The sequence below is a fragment of the Salvelinus sp. IW2-2015 genome, linkage group LG19 (assembly GCF_002910315.2).
Source record: "Salvelinus sp. IW2-2015 linkage group LG19, ASM291031v2, whole genome shotgun sequence".
NCBI lineage: Eukaryota > Metazoa > Chordata > Actinopteri > Salmoniformes > Salmonidae > Salvelinus > Salvelinus sp. IW2-2015.
The window spans coordinates 23,562,019-23,579,199 of record NC_036859.1 but is presented as its reverse complement, the minus strand read 5'-3'; the positions used below and the strand labels follow the sequence as shown (position 1 = coordinate 23,579,199).

Below are 17,181 nucleotides of genomic sequence, written 5' to 3'. Positions count from 1 at the left end.
TATTCTTTAAATAATTTATCTTTGTTTCATAGTGTTGTTTCTTTTTCTTTAGTTTAGTCACATGATTTCTTAATTTGCAGTACGTTGCCAATCAGTTGGGCTGCCAAACTTATTTGCCATAACTTTTGCCTCATCCCTCTCAACCATACAATTTTTCAATTCCTCGTCAATCCAAGGGAATTTAACAGTTTTTACAGTCATTTTCTTAATGGGTGCGTGCTTATTAGTAACTGGAATAAGTCGTTTCATAAATGCGTCAAGTGCAGAGCCTTGTTGCTCCTCATTACACACCACAGACCAGCAAATATTATTTACATGGATTCTCAGTGTCAGCATTGATGGCAAAAGGTGCTCAACCCAGAGACGGTGAAAGGTCCATGGACCAAGGAGGAAGATGAGAGGGTGAAGACAGTTTCTATTCTGTGTGTTCTGTCTACCAAATAGGTTTATCACATGCTAAACTTTGAAACGCGCCGTGTGTAAATGTATCTGTGCACAGGTATGGCCCCAAGCAATGGTCCATCATTGCCAAGCATCTGCACGGGCGTATCGGCAAGCAGTGCCGGGAGCGCTGGCACAACCACCTTAACCCTAAGGTGAAGAAGTCGTGCTGGACTCAGGAGGGGGACCAGATCATATACGCTGCTCACAAACGTATCGGGAACCGCTGGACTGAGGAATCTAAGCTGCTGCCTGGCAGGTAATAACACTCTTATAAGTTAGAGCACTGTTATAACAAGCTATAACACTCTGTGCACACATTTTGACCAGGGCCCATAGGGATCTGTAGGGAACAGGGTGCTATTTTGGACGCAGTCTCTGATATGCAGTCAATCTCATGATTGATAGGCCGTCATTGTAAATAAGAATTTTGATTTGCCTTGTTAAATATATATATATTTTTTAAAGATTGATCAAATATTTAATTTGTCTGAATTGCAGAGATATATAACAAATAACAATCAATATACTGTTAACAATATAGAACATAATATTGTTCTTATTCAATTTCTTTGGTCTGAATCCCCCCATAGGAGAGACAACTCTATAAGAATCACTGGAACTCCACCATGCGTAGGAAGGTGGAGCATGAGGTCTACCTGCAGGATGTCACGACACAGATCTACAAGACCAAGGCTCCCATCAAGAGAAGGACCAAGTCCCCCTGCTCCTCTAGGGACTCCTGCGGAGCCAGAATCATTATGCCATGATTATCCCCACAAAGGTGATCACTGAGCACCCATCTATGGTTTCTACCAGTCAGCACAATCAACTAGACTGAACAATAGCCAAGTGTTTGAATTGAAAATCACCACTGAAATCAGGATGAAATCAATCCCAAACTGTTTGTTGATCTTATGACACWGTTTTTTTTGCTATGTTTTGGTAGATTTCAGGATATTCCCTTYGCTTGTTGGATGGCCAGTACATGGACAGTGTTCCTGAAACTGCTTACTTTGTCCCAGTGAGTGTCCCATCTCTGCACTCACTTAGCTTAGCTTAACCATGTTGCAAGTGAACCCCTCCCCTACCACCATCGTACAGTAGCTCCTATGTGATTAAGTAGGAGAGGAATAAGACTTGAAAATTAGAAAATTAGCTGTTTTTCCTTTTCCTGACCAATATCTCCCGGGCTGCATGTACCCCAGGAGTCGTTCACTGACCAATAAAGAGCAGAGAATTAAGGAACTCAAGCAGCTTCTTATGGCAGCTGAGAGCYATGTCGGGAGTCGGGCATCTTCCTGTGTAAGACAGAACCCTTGTGTGTGTAGTCTATAGTGTAGTACGCTCTAGAACATATCCTTACCACCCTTCCCACCGGCTCCCCATCCTCCATTTACATTTAAGTCATTTAGCAGACGCTCTTATCCAGAGCGACTTACAAATTGGAAAGTTCATACATATTCATCCTGGTCCCCCCGTGGGGAATGAACCCACAACCCTTGCGTTGCAAGCGCCATGCTCTACCAACTGAGCCACACGGGACCACTCACTCACTTCCGGTTAGCTGCCCCTCTTAGCTGCTACCATCCTGTCCCTCCCTGCTTCATACTGTAGTATCTAGCAGTGAGTCATCATTAACAGCTTCTCATAGTAGCAGTGACTGTTCATCATCTGTTTCTGCTCTTGCCAACTCCATTGCTGTCATTGTCAAACCAAACATAATCTCTGTTAACCTAGAGGTAAAATCATGCGTAATTTGGTCAGCTGCGTGATTCATTTCTAAGTTAGAAATTGAGCATTACGGCAAAAACTAGGTCGCAGCCCTCGCAAAAGGAAACTCTCAGCCAAAGCCCCCCCTTACCATCCGTGTGGGAAAACGCACAAAGCACTCGAGGCGAAGCAGTTTAAGCACCGCCTTTGGGCCAATCCTGATCCCATTCAGTCCTGGCAGATTCTTTCGGTCTACTGTACACGCAGAATCTGCCCACGGGAGATTAAGCCAAACATGAAAATTCTTGTATTTGTATTTATTATGGATCCCCATTTGCTGCTGCCAAAGCAACAGCTACTCTCTTGGCATGACAGTTGCATGAGGAGTTGGCAAGGGCAGAATCATACTGGCACCCAGGCTAGCTGTTCAAAACACCTGTGAGGCCTCTTTGGATAGAAGTGGACCTCTAATGAAAATCATGTAGATTTTCCCTTCTGTGCATAAATGTACAGTTCATGTTAAAGTTTTGGAATGAAACTGAGGCACCTGCTCCTGCTCATGTCCACCCGTAGTCTCATTATATTTACATTGGTAAATGTACTTATCCTGTTTAGGGCCAAGAGTTTTTCCCGGGCAGATTATTTCATCTGGGAAACTCCTGGCCCTCACATCCCTACTCATCTCTGGTTCTAACCTTCGRCTAGCTCTGGTCCAGGGCATTACGTACGGCTTGCTTACGCTGAGCCTTCAGCATCAGCAAGCTGCATGTAACACCATGGACCAGAGCTAACCTATCCCTGACCTCTCGCTTCCTCCTGCTCCACAGCACTCAGTGTCACTACTCGACTGCCTGACCAACACGACCCTGAGCAGCTTGGGGGACTAAAGTACGGAGGGCCATGGCTCAGCTCTCTACACCCCTGTGTCCCCCAGCAGGTTCCTGACCATGGAGGCCAGCGCTGTCCTCTACTCCCTACAAACCATCCTCGAGTTCACAGAGACCCTGAAGCTCATAGACTCAGTCAGTGTTCCTCTAGTGTCCCTGTTCGTGACATTTCTGCTCTTTTTCCTCCTGTCTCTTTGTCGTGTTGTAAAACTGTAAAACCATGGGCCCTGGTAAAAGTAGTACACTGTATAGGGTGTTATTTGGGACTCAGGAACTGTTTCATCATTGAATTTATTTATCATACAGATAGATCACTGTTAGGTTGGGTAATTCCGGTTAACAATCAAACACAATTAATCATAGTCATTGTGTTATACACGTTTATGTCAATAATATCCCATTCTGTCTGGACTGACCCTGTAGGACCCAGTGGCTTGGAGTGAGGTGCCCAGTTTCAGCCTGAAGGAAATTACTTCGCCCCTGTAACAGGAAGTGATGTCGTCTGTTTCCCAGGTGGGGATGCCAGGAGGCTCTAGCTACCATTTTGATGACTCATACATAATTGACCTGAGTAAGAACTACACTGAGCTGATGCCTGCCTCTTCACCCACCTTGACCAAGCTGAGCACACCTCCCTCCATCCTGAAGAGGTGGAGGGAGAGGGGGGAGCAGTCTCCTGCCAGTGAGTGTCACAGCACCTCCTTTTTGGACAACAGCACCTCCTCACCTAGGATCTCTCCTGTCAAAGCACTGCCATTCTCTCCCTCCCAGGTAGGATTTTCTGTTCAAATAATATCTAATCTAACACCATCAAGTCATTATGCAAACCACTGATCTATGATGTATGATATTAAAGTATGTTTGTGAAATACAACTAAGTACGTTTGTGATATACAGTGGCAAGAAAAAGTATGTGAACCATTTGGAAATACCTGGATTTCTGCATAAATTGGTCATAACATTTGATCTGATCTTCATCTAGGTCACAACAATATGTCACGGATCCCTCCGGAACTTTCATCACGCACACCTGTCCCCTATTCCCACTGATTAGTACTTTTATAAGTGCGCCCTTTGGTTTCCGTTGTCTGTCGATTATTGTTACAATGTCCGTTGGTGCGTGTGAGTACCTCTGCTGTGTGTTTTGGGCTTTCGTGCCCTTGTGGATTGCGCAGATGATTACGGGTCTCGTCCCGTGTGATAATCATTGTCCGTTGGTGTTATTTATTCGAGGTACTCCTCGCTCTTTTGTTGGGGTTTCAACCCTGTGTTTTTGTTACGTGTTTGTTTGGTCTTTGTCCCTGTGCCTTTACACGGTACACTGTAATTTGGGCTTAATAAAAACAACTATTACGCATTCCTGCATCTGTCTCCCGATCCTTCATGCCAACGTGACACAATAGACAAACACAGTCTGCTTAAACTAATAAAACACAAACAATTATACGTTTTTATGTCTTTGTGGAACACACCGTGTAAACATTCACAGTGCAAGGTGGGAAAAGTATGTGTACCCTTGGATTTAATAACTGGTTGACCCTCCTTTGGTAGCAATAACCTCAACCAAACGTTTTCTGTAGTTGCGGATCAGACCTGCACAATGGTCAGGAGGAATTTTGGACCATTCCTCTTTACAAAACTGTTTCAGTTCAGCAATATTCTTGGGATGTATGGTGTGAACTGCTCTCTTGAGGTCATGCCACAGCATCTCAATCGGGTTGAGGTCAGGCCACTCAAGAAGGCATATTTTCTTCTGTTGAAGCCATTCTGTTGTTGATTTACTTCTGTGTTTTGGGTCGTTGTACTGTTGCATCACCCAACTTCTGTTGACCTTCAATTGGCGGACAGATAACCTAACATTCTCCTGAAAAATGTCTTGATAAACTTGGGAATTCATTTTTACGTCGATGATAGCAAGCTGTCCAGGCTCTGAGGTAGCGAAGCAGCCCCAAACCATGATGCTCCCTCCACCATACCTTACAGTTGGGATGAGGTTTGATGTTTGTGTGCTGTGCCTTTTTTTCTCCACACATAGTGTTATGTGTTCCTTCCAAACAACTCAACTGTAGTTTCATCTGTCCACAGAATATTTTATTTCAGAATAAGATCCAGGTGCACTTTTGCAAACTTCAGACGTGCAGCAATGTTTTTTTTGGACAGCAGTGGCTTCTTCCGTGGTGTCCTCACATGAACACCTTTCTTGTTTAGTGTTTTACGTATCGTAGACTCGTCAACAAAGATGTTAGCATGTTCCAGATACTTCTGTAAGTCTTTAGCTGACACTCTAGGATTCTTTTTAACCTCATTGTATCAAGGCGTGACAGTACCCCCCCCCCCCTAGGGTGAATAAGGAGGGAATTGGGTAACACAAGACGGACAGCAGTGGAACTCAGGACTCTGGAGATGGGAAAAGGACCAATGAACCGAGGAGACAGCTTGCGGGACTCTACCCGAAGTGGCAGATCTCGAGTGGAAAGCCATACCCTCTGCCCAATGCGGTAGCGGGGAGCTGGGGTCCGGCGACGGTCTGCTTGTTTACGATACCTGGAGTTGGTCTTGAGAATAGCCACCCTGGCTCTTCTCCAGGTACGTCGACAGCGGCGGACAAACATCTGGGCCGAGGGTACACTGACCTCCTGCTCTTGTTCCGGGAAGAGTGGAGGCTGATATCCCATGGAGCACTCGAAAGGGGAGAGTCCCGTGGCAGAACTGGGAAGGGTGTTCTGGGCATACTCCGCCCAGACAAGTTGACGGCTCCAGGTATTGGGGTTGGTTGAGACTAAGCACCTTAAGGTGGTCTCCAGGTCTTGGTTGGCTCGCTCCGACTGACCGTTAGTTTGGGGATGGAATCCGGATGACAGACTGGCCGACGACCCAATAAGGGTGCAGAATGCCTTCCAGAACTGAGACAAGAACTGAGGACCCCGATCGGAGACCATGTTTATCGGGAGTCCATGGATCCAGAAGACATGCTGCACCATAAGCTGGGCCGTCTCCTTGGCAGAAGGTAGTTTGAGGAGAGGGATGAAATGGGCGGACTTGGAGAACCGATCGACTACCATCAGAATGACAGTGTTGCCATCAGACGGAGGGAGCCCAGTGACAAAGTCCAGAGATATATGAGACCAGGGATGATGAGGGACCGGTAGTGTCTGAGGGAGGCCAGAAGGAGCTTGCCGTGGAGTCTTGTTCTGTGCACACACTGTGCATGCGGCGACAAAGGCAGAGACGTCAGGGACCATTGTGGGCCACCAGAAACATTGTCGGAGGAAGGCTAGTGTACGACAGGACCCTGGATGACAGGTCAGCCTGGAGGAATGAGCCCATTACAGGACCCAGGACCGGACTGGATTAGGGACAAACAGCCGGTTAGCCGGGCCCCCTCCAGGTCCAGGCTGGGAGCGTTGTGCCTCGCAGACCAGGTTCTCAATACCCCAATCAACAGTGGCAGCAAGGCATGAGGTAGGGAGAATGGTTTCAGAGATCGATGGTGTGGCAGAGGAACTGTATAGGCGGGAGAGGGCATCAGGCTTCACATTCTTTAACCGTGTGCGGTATTAGATGGTGAAGTTAAATCTGGTGAACAGGAGGGCCCACCGGGCCTGCCTGGAGTTGAGGGGCTTGGCTGTACGGAGATATTCCAGGTTTCTATGGTCGGTCCAGACCAGGAATGGCTGTTCTGCTCCTTTCAGCCAGTGCATCCACTCTTCCAACGCCATCTTCACCGCCAGGAATTCTCGGTTGCCAACATCGTAGTTCCTTTCAGCAGGATTGAGACGATGGGACAGGAAGGCACAGGGATGAGGCTTCTGGTCCTGGGCAGATCACTGGGACAGGATGGCCCCCATTCCAACATCCGAAGCATCCACTTCCACCACAAATTGATGCGAGGGGTCCGGATGGATGAGGATGGGTGCTGTTGTGAACCGATGCTTCAGGTCCACAAAGGCTTTGTCAACAGCTGGAGACCATTTGAACGGTACCTTGGGAGAGTCGAGTGCCGAGAGGGGGTCGCCAGGGTGCCGAATGAAACGGAGGTATAGAAGTTTGCAAACCCAAGAAACTGTTGCAACTGCGCCCTGGACGTTGCTTGAGGCCAATCCACCACTGCTTTCACCTTTCCAGGATCCATCTGAACATTGCACTTTCTCGGCTTTCACGAACAGTTGGCTCTCCAGGAGGCGCTGAAGGACCTGTCTGACATGAAGAACATGTTCTTGTGCAGATGGGAAAAAAAACAGGATGTCGTCAAGGTACAAATACAAACCGGTTTAGCATGTCCCAAAGCACATCATTGACCAAAGCCTGGAAAACAGCGGGGGCATTGGTGAGTCCAAATGGCATGACCTGGTACTTATAATGTCCACTGGCTGTGTTGAAGGCTGTCTTCCACTCATCCCCCTCGCGTATCCGAATCAGGTGGTAGGCATTTCGAAGGTCCAACTTGGAAAATATGGTGGCACCCTGGAGAGGTTCAAAAGCAGAGGAGAGGAGAAGTAGGGGGTAATGATTCTTGACAGTAATGTCATTAAGTCCTCGGTAGTCAATGCACAGACGCAGGGTCTTGTCCTTCTCCACAAAGAAAAAGAGGAGATGCAGGAGATGCAGACGGACGGACGGCCCCAGTGGCCCCAGTGACTCCTCTATGTACTCCTCCATAGCTTTGGTCTCTGGTCCAGACAGAGAATATAATCGACCCCAAGGTGGTGTAGTGCCCGGGAGAAGATCAATGGCACAATCATAAGGACGGTGAAGGGGAAGGGAAGTAGCATGTGCCTTACTGAACACTTCCAGGAGGTCATGGTATTCTGTGGGGATAGCAGAGACATCCACAGTCTTGCTAACATCCAGAGGAAGACGACTTGAGGAAGCCTCAAAGAGACTCCGGATTCCAGGCACTCTCTGCAGCCATCGTGCGAAAATCAACTGCGTAGTCTGCCACACTACGGGAGTTTTGACGTAAGTCAAGCAGTTTACTGGCCTCCTTTCTCCCGGAAACCAGAGACTCAAATACCTTTCTCACTTCTGCCATGAATTCCCACAGATGACCACAAATGGCAGATTGTTGCTCCCAAACTGCCGTAGCCCTTCCCAACATTAGCGTAATAATATACGCTATCTTCGATCTGTCTGAAGGAAACCAAGATGGCTGTAGCTCAAAAATAAGTGAGCACTGAGAAAGAAAACCCCAGCAGGTACCAGGATTCCCCTAATATCACTCTGGAGGAGGTAAGCGGGGTTCTCGGGGAGTCGGGATAGGCTGTACAAACTCACCACAGATAGGGAAAAAATTACTGGGTGTTTGGGTTTTTTCAGAGGTGGCAGGTAGCCTCTGAGCTAACTCCCTGATTTGCTCCATAATAGCCTTTAACCCATGGTCGTGGCGTTCCGTCAAGAACCTGAGCCCTTCCAAAAGGCCCTATACCAACTCCTCATGTCTCCTAATGGTGGCTCCCTGCAGGGTGACAGAGTGGCGGAGCTGGTCCAAGTCCGCTGGGTCTGTCATGGCTAGTTCGTACTATCAAGGTACAAGGTGAGACCCAGATGTAGAAAGAGGAGGCAGATGGTTGGAGTCTTACAATGTTTAATAATCCAAAGGGGTAGGCAAGAGAATGGTTGTGGACAGGCAATAAGGTCAAAACCAGATCAGAGTCCAGGAGGTACAGAGTGGCAGACAGGCTTGTGGTCAAGGCAGGCAAAATGGTCAGGCAGGCAGGTACAGAGTCCAGAAACAGGCAAGGGTCAAAACTGGGAGGACTAGAAAAAGGAGAATAACAAAAGGAGTATGGGAAAAACACGCTGGTTGACTTGAATAAACATACAAAACGAACTGGCACAGAGAGACAGGAAACACAGGGATAAATACACTGGGGAAAATAAGCGACACCTGGAGGGGGTGTAGACAATCGCAGGAATAGGTGAAACAGATCAGGGCGTGACACATTGAGCATTCTGTGCTGTGCTCTTGCAGTCATCTTTGCAGGACGGCCACTCCTAGGGAGAGTAGAAACAGTGCCTAACTTTCTCCATTTATAAACAATTTGTCTTACCATGGACTGATGAACATCAAGGCTTTTAGAGATACTTTTGTAACCCMTTCCAGCTTTATGCATGTCAACAATTCTTAACCTTAAGTCTTCTGAGATCTCTTTCGTTCGAGGCATGGTTCACATCATGCAATGCTTCTTGTGAATAGCAAACTCAAATGTTGTGAGTGTTTTTTATAGGGCAAGGCAGCTCTAACCAACATCTCCAATCTCGTCTCATTGATTGGACTCCAGGTTAGGTGAGTCCTGACTCCAAATAGCTTTTGGAGAAGTCATTAGCCTAGGGGTTCACATACTTTTCCAACCTACACTGTGAATGATGTATTCAATATAGACAAGAAAAATACAATCKTTTGTGTGTTATTAGTTTAAGCGCACTATGTTTGTCTATTGTTGGGACTTAGATGAAGATCAGATCAAATTTGATAACCAATTTATACATAAATCCAGGTAATTCCAATGGGTTCTCATTATTTTTCTTGCCACTGTAAGTAAGTATATGGTGCCAAAACTATGAATCCCTATTTGCTTCATGGTTCTGTCTTTGTTTCTCTGTAGTTTTTCAACYTGTCTGAAGTTGAGGATTTGACTCTAGACAACCCGGCTCTGACGTCCACCCCAGTGCTTGGTCACAAACATGCCAACACCACCCCCCTCCACAAGGACTAAACACACAAGCATTGGAAAGAGAATGCCGGGTAAGTATGTTTTCTAGGGAAGTTCTGTGTTGATATTTAATTACATCCAGAAGTTTTCTCATATACACCATACATGTATTGTCGGTGTTACAAATGTTCAGGACCCCCAAGGTTCGTAAAGCTGTCATGCTTTCCATGCCACTAACTCAAAAGCCCTTCAAGATTGCCACGGCCACCCAAGAAAAGATGCAGGGCCCGTTGAAAATTATGGTATGTTTATTATAACACATTAATGACACCTTTATAACTAATGTCTTCTGTCTATTTAGTGTATTGTATTTTGTTCAGTGTGTAAGGGGATGCTGTACTATGCAACTGTACCTGTGTGTGTGTGTGTGTGTATGTGTGTGAGTGTTGTCTCTTATACACATCTAGATGTGTATAAGAGACAGCGCTGGGACAGGATGGCCCCCACTCCAACATCCGAAGCATCCACTTCCACCACAAATTGATGCGAGGGGTCCGGATGGATGAGGATGGGTGCTGTNGCGCATCCTTGCTCATGCTTCTCTGTGTGTGTGTTCTGTTAGATGCAGCAGCCCCGGTCCCTGGCCTACCTGGAGGAAGAGGTGCTGAGAGAGGAGATTGAGGTGGATATATTAATTAATGGAGAGACACAGGCTGGCTTCTGCTCCTCCTGGAAACATGAGGTATCCTAACCCCATAATCATCTGTAGAGATTTGTCCCCAGTAATTATGAAGTAATTCAATTCCATTCAAGTAACTTTATTTGTCCCCTTAGGGCAATTATGTTAGGGTTATAGCTGTGCTTCAGACACATTCAACAAAAAACAAGCAGACTAAATAGAACATGAGAGGTAATGCCTTCAAAGTGCCGTCCAACAAATATATGAGTATAAAACATAGATGGAAATAAAATAAAATCAGGGTTCTGTCCATTCCATGTGTTATAACCCAGGTTGACGCATCGTCCAGGAGAGTTAGGAAATCCCTGGCTGTGGAACCCTGGAGTAAGGACTGCCAGTGCTCAACTCTACTCCCAAGAACACCTCAATGTGAGCGGAGAGGATCAGTGAGAAGATCATTCAGTATTCAAGTTACCATCAGAAACACTGACAAATGTATCATCGTTTCAGGTGAGCTGTGAGTATGAGTGTGAGGCTGTGGTATTTGGGAAGACTGATGACCAGATGATAGTAGATGAGCAGGGCAGAAAGTTCCTCAGCTCCCAGACACCTGGCTGTGCCTACAGGACCTTGGTACTCTGACAGGACCTCAACAGTTAGCCTGGTCCTACTGTTTGTGATGTATGGCTTGACACTAACTATAGGACTTGGCAAGAGAGCACAAACAGATCTGGGACCAAGCTAGCTAAAAGTCACTCAGATAATTTTTACCCAGATGTATAATACTACTAGGCAATCTTACTGTAGGTAGAAAACATCAGATTTCCTACTTTTATTTTTACACAAAACAACCACCTGTATTTTTTATTTGTCTGTTTTTGCTTAGAGGTTAATAGGAAAATTACATGACCACATGTAGCCAATGAACCATACTGGTACTTACATACTGGTGTAACGTCTGCTTCCAACTCACACTCTCAAACACATAGATCCCCTGAACGCAGCTCACTTTCCAGCCCACTTTCCAGCTCACACTCTCAAACACATAGATCCCCTGAACGCAGCTCACTCTCCAGATCCCAATCACCTGAATTCTGATCACCTGTTCACACACCTGTATGTCATTTACACACACTATTTAGTTCGATTCATTGCACCCCATCATTGTGAGGTATTGTTTGTTTTTGTACACATTCTATTCGGAGCGCTGTTAATTTCTGTTTTAGTCCTCCTGTGTAGCGTAGTTTTTGGCCATCCTCACAAACAATGTTTTTTGCCTATTCCCTGCCTGTACATTTGCCTATCAGATTTCCTGTCATCAATCTCTTGCCTGACTTCCCGGACTACATTATTAGCTTTTTTCCCTGCCTGTACTGTTACCTTTTTGGATTCCCTGTGTATGACCTTCTGCATGTCCCTGGAACCTGCTACCTGCTTCCCCATGTGGTCCTTTACTAAATAAACACCTGCTGCGCTCTGCGCTTGAAACCAGCACTCTGTTTCCCATCATACTCATTACAACTGGTACTTACCATACTTACYTATTTTTATGTAAAAACCTTATTCTGAATGTGCTCCATTAGCACGTATTATTTAATACGTGTATATGAAGAGAAATTCATAAATTGAAGTCTTGAAGACCATAATAGCAAGAGAAAGTTGGAGGCATTTAATGATTGTTTTCTGCAGAGTTCCTCTGTCTAGTGTCTGTGTTCTTTTGCCCCTCTTAATCTTTTCTTTTTATTGGTCAGTCTGAGATATGGCTTTTTCTTTGCAACTCTGCCTAGAAGGCCGGCATCCGGAGTCGCCTCTTCACGACTTGCCAAAACTATAGTTTGTTAACAAGAAATGTGTGGAGTGGTTGAAAAACTAGTTTTAATGACTCCAACCTAAGTGTATGTAAACTTCCGACTTCAACTGTATATATATAAAAATATATATTTTCATTGTTGGACATAAAAGACTGTAAAAACCCTAGGAAATTAGCTCCAAGTCATTTTAATTTAAGAAATCTGTTCCCAAGTATTCCCATGCATAATACAGGGACACGTGATCGTACACAAATGTAAGCAAGGTTTGAAATGATTATGTTTTAGTCAAACATTATATCTGTTTGGGCTTCTTGCAGTCAGTTTGCAGTCTACAAATTATATGTAATTACGTTCCGGCCCCCCGACCATCCATTCAAGAAAAAAATAGGCCCGCGGCTGAATCTAGTTGATGATCCATGCCCTAGAAAATAGTGCACACTTGCAGACACACCCTGTTTTTAAGAGTGTTATATGGTGAGCCTCATGACAGTTTTTGTTTTTATTGCGTTTAATTAATTATCCTCATCATGCATGAGTAACCTGTGTCTGCCTATTTGTAGGGCTTATCATGCAAAGCTTCTGTGAACCACTTCAAATTCAGATGATTTAAAATATGGTTTAATAGTTCTAGTTACCACAAATGCGTAGTTCGTTTTTTCCCCACTGTCATGTCCTGAAGCTAGAGCACAAACATTACATCTTTAAAACAACCAAGGGTAGAAACCACAGTTTCAGTCCATGTTTTCCCAGGGGAGCCTATTTAGTGGTACAGATTATCACATTTCTGAAAGCACCCCTTTCTGTTCAGGTGAGAGTGTTTGTACCTGAAGTTGTGTTAGATGTTACAATTTAAAATGTACTTAATTAACAAGAATGCTGTTTGTAACAATATTTATTTTTATTTTATCCAAGTACTACATTGATGGAATGTATGAGAATGGGCAGGGCATCTGCACCTGTAAATGAAAAAAGCATTGTGTAATCAGTACAAGTAAATAGCCTATCCTGATGGTGCATAGTAAACACCCTAGTGCGATGAGGTTGGGTTGATGTCGATGTAGCCCTTGATCTTGACTCTCAGTTGCATTACATTACGCATAAGAGTCATTGGACAAAGGCGTCTTCTGTACGGGCAAGTTTTGTTAAGAGCCTTGAATGGTTAGGGTTCCCACATGTTCATATCTCCATGTTACAGCGCGTGTTTACAGAAGACAGATGGGAGACAGAGGGACCACCTGTGCTAATTAGCTATCTAGCGTGCACTGAGCACCTGTGTGTAATGGAAGAAGGCCGCCAGAAATGTGTTGTCACTGAAAAATACTGTCGGCTGCAACTGGGATAAAGCAGGTTAAACAGTGTGAAATGATTTTGATGTGATATGAATGTAAAGGGCTTTATGTTTCTTGAACCATATTGCAATTGAGAATCGATTCACGTTTATATGGAGTATTTGGCTGTTTTGGCTGCCAGAGCAAGTCTACCTCTGAAAATAACATAAGGTTCTTGGACCTTAAGGATTAACGGTAAGCTCCATAAGAGTACATCTTGGGCTAATGTCGATGCTGCACTGCCATCTGGCTACTGGATAACAAGTTAGGTAAGTTAGATATTAAACTATCAAAAGTTTACATGCATTTAACAATCTTGCATTTGTGCATTTTCGCGATTAGGAGTCAACTTATGCTGCTTTTTTCAAGTTGCCTGAGCAAATGCACAATCCTGTTGAGTCCTGCCATGTCCAAGTGTTTAGCCTTCGGCTTTTGGGTTTACTTATGGGTTCAACTCGAAGGGGGTCGAAGTCTGGAGTTTGAACTGGTACATGAGCGCCCCTTACCACACAGAATGTAATATAGATATATGAGATATAGCACAGGGGTCATATAAGGCCTATGAGGTCCACCCAAGTCTCTACCACTCACGTTTTGCATAACCTAATCATGATGAGGAAAACAACATAACAGCCAGTAGGGTACAGTTCACAAAGAGAAAGATGGCCTTCAATATAAATGAGTGTAGGCAAAATATGAATGTTTAATATCAAGTTCAACTCATAATAAGAAAAGGAGGATGACTGGCAGCTGAATACACAACCTGTCTCCTGGGGGCTTAGATTAATTCACTACAAATCTTAAACTATAACTGAATCCTAGTTTTCATACTTTGATGAATAACAATGAATTAAAGCATCTATGTCCCATACTCCTTAGGAGTGACGTTCAGGCATGTCACTCACTATGTACATCAAGTGATGTGAGGAAGAGCACTTTAGACGGCTGGCCTCACGCAAAAGATGCAGAGTACGGACCGCCAACCCCAAAACATCTCAAAGTTGCCCTACCACATACAGTAGGCTGCCAGTACATCTTTTGTGCTTGTCACTAGAAAGTGAAAAGGCTGTGAAAAACCCATTCATCGTTGCTGTCCTCATAATAATCATGTGATAGCCTACCTTATATTTATATTCCTGCTAAATCCATTCTACTTTATTCTATTGAGCTTTCATTTTTTGCAAGTAAGCATTTAACTGTGGTGTTTACACCATGTGTATCCTGTGCATATGACAAATAAACTTGACTAGATTTGACTTAACGCGACTTGATTGTGCATCAAGCTGCCTCTTGCTACAGAAACAGATAGGCTCCTGCCCAATGGGATGTTCTGGCTTGGACAAGACTTACAGTATTTACTTACTGTAACTAAATTAGTGATAAGTAGAAAGTCAGTTTAAATTGATAAAGGACTAAAAATAGACTTTGAGACAAAGGGGTGACATCAGAGGGGACATCCTAAGGATCCCTTTAGTCTTTTCTGTGTAGTAACTGTCTTGTAAAGGACCTCAGTCTATTATCTATCATTTTACCTTTCAGTTATTTAGCAGACACTCTTACAGGAGAAATTAGGGTTAAGTGCATTGCACAAGGGCACATCATCATATTTTTTTCACATAGTACACTCTGGCATTCAAGCCAGCGACCTTTCGTTTAGTGGCCCAACGCTCTTAACCACTAGGCTACCTGCCTACCTCTAACTCTTATCATTTCATTCAGCTGGATGGGTTTTTTCACCGAAATGACTCACATTGATTTAGTACCTGTGCTGTGTGCACTTGCACAGCTACACTACATGTGTCAGCTATGACCAGTGTTAACCAGGGTATGGGGAGATCCGTGTTGAGCTGTGATGATGGCTATCAGAGTGGACAGACTAGCCAGGCAGCGAAAGAAAGTCCATGTCCTCAGCCAGCTCTAAAAAGATACATTCTTCTGTGCCCTTTCAGGATCAGCGTGGGGTAGCCAACACCAATTCTCTGAGACTGTGATACCGGGGGGCATCCCAAATGTCACCCTATTTCCTATATAACATACTACTTTTGACCAGGGTCAATAGGGAATAGGGTGCCATTTGGGATGCACACACAGTGTCAATGCTACAGTATCAAAGTCCCAACATGCTGCAGCTGGAGGGGCCCCCCTTTTTATGGGCACCTAGCAGATCAACAAATGAGTGCCTTAGAATAAAAAATACAATTAAAATATATTATTATTGGAGTAGTATTCTGTGGTGTGGCGTTCTTGAGCAGCATTTGGCCAATAATTGATTTGAATTTGAAATAGCTGTTTTCATACATATTTTTTATGCAGTTGAGCATACTTCAGCGCTATTGTTCCCCTCATTGAAATATATGATTAACTCGTTCCTTCCTCTTATCAGATACATGATTATATCAGGCTGAATAGTGTATGAGGCCCTTTAATTAATCATTACAGCATTTAATTTTATAACACAGATAATGATATCCATACTGTATGAAGATTATCACTACGGGATACACACGTCTTGTTCCCTCCATCACACTATCATGGATACAGAGGTGCATTATTGGATACAGAGGTGCATTATTGGTCAGTGGAGGGCCTTTGACATGAGACGGATCACAAGAAACAATGTTAATTGGATAGACATGCCACATGATGCATTTGCAATATTAATATCACAAAATAGTGAGAATATGGAAGGGAGTCTCCATGCAAGTGCTCATCTTGCAATTAACATAAATGTTCAGTTGATTTGAATTGACACAAGTAAGTGTGTTACAGTGAATTGACGCAGTTAATGAATGAGTAGTAATAACATGCATTTGAATGCATGGCCTGAGAGTTTCTCCCAAGCATGAGTTCTCTCTCTGGATGAGCAATGAGAGGAAGGAGAGAGTCGATAGCTCCGCGAAAGGTCAAGCTGTCACATGCAGCTCCTGGGTGAAAATGTATTCCGCCACAAATGATGGCATTGTAACACCTTGTGACTGGTGGCACCTTGGATGAGAGCAGACCGTCGTGATTAATGAATCACTGAGGGTGTGACCCAAATTGCACCCTATTGCTCATGTAGTGCATTAATTTTGACCCGGGCTTAAATTGGCCCTTGTCAAAAATAGTGTGCCATACACTGAATGAAAAGCAGAGTTTCTTGGGTTAATCGGATCTGCTATAATCCCATGAAATTGGAGGTGCGTGGTCGTGGGTTGGAATTTCCCTGCTGTAGACTTCCACACATCCGTAAACACTTGCGTGATACAGGAATTTCTGGGATAGTAAATTCCAATTACGCATTCATACGTTTCTCGAAATGTCTGGACCGTGCACGTCACATAAATTGTCAACTGCCACAGGCGCGTGCGTGCCTCTCTACCTCATGTTTTGGAAGAGAAGCCCAGTGAAAAGAAGCCAACTCTCCCTGTCTCCTTATCTATCCTGTTTTCAGGTTTGTAACATTTATAAGCACACTTTCGTCTTCAAAATCTAGAGATAACATGTTTATCTAAACTGTGATGATTTTTCTGGTCATTTTGAAGTGCTTTGACCGAGTGATTCATATGAGTGAAGCCAAGCTAAGCTAGCTAACGTTGTATGTAAGTTWATTTTATTTTATTTATTTCACCTTTATTTAACCAGGTAGGCCAGTTGAAAACAAGTTCTCATTTACAACTGCGACCTGGC

The 17,181-nt window shown here is 44.3% G+C and overlaps 1 pseudogene; it reads left to right on the top strand.

Annotated features, from left to right (window-relative positions):
- The first annotated feature begins 315 nt into the window (after nucleotides 1–315).
- Nucleotides 316–11,015, top strand: LOC111979650 (myb-related protein A-like; annotated as a pseudogene).
- The last annotated feature ends 6,166 nt before the right edge of the window (nucleotides 11,016–17,181 follow it).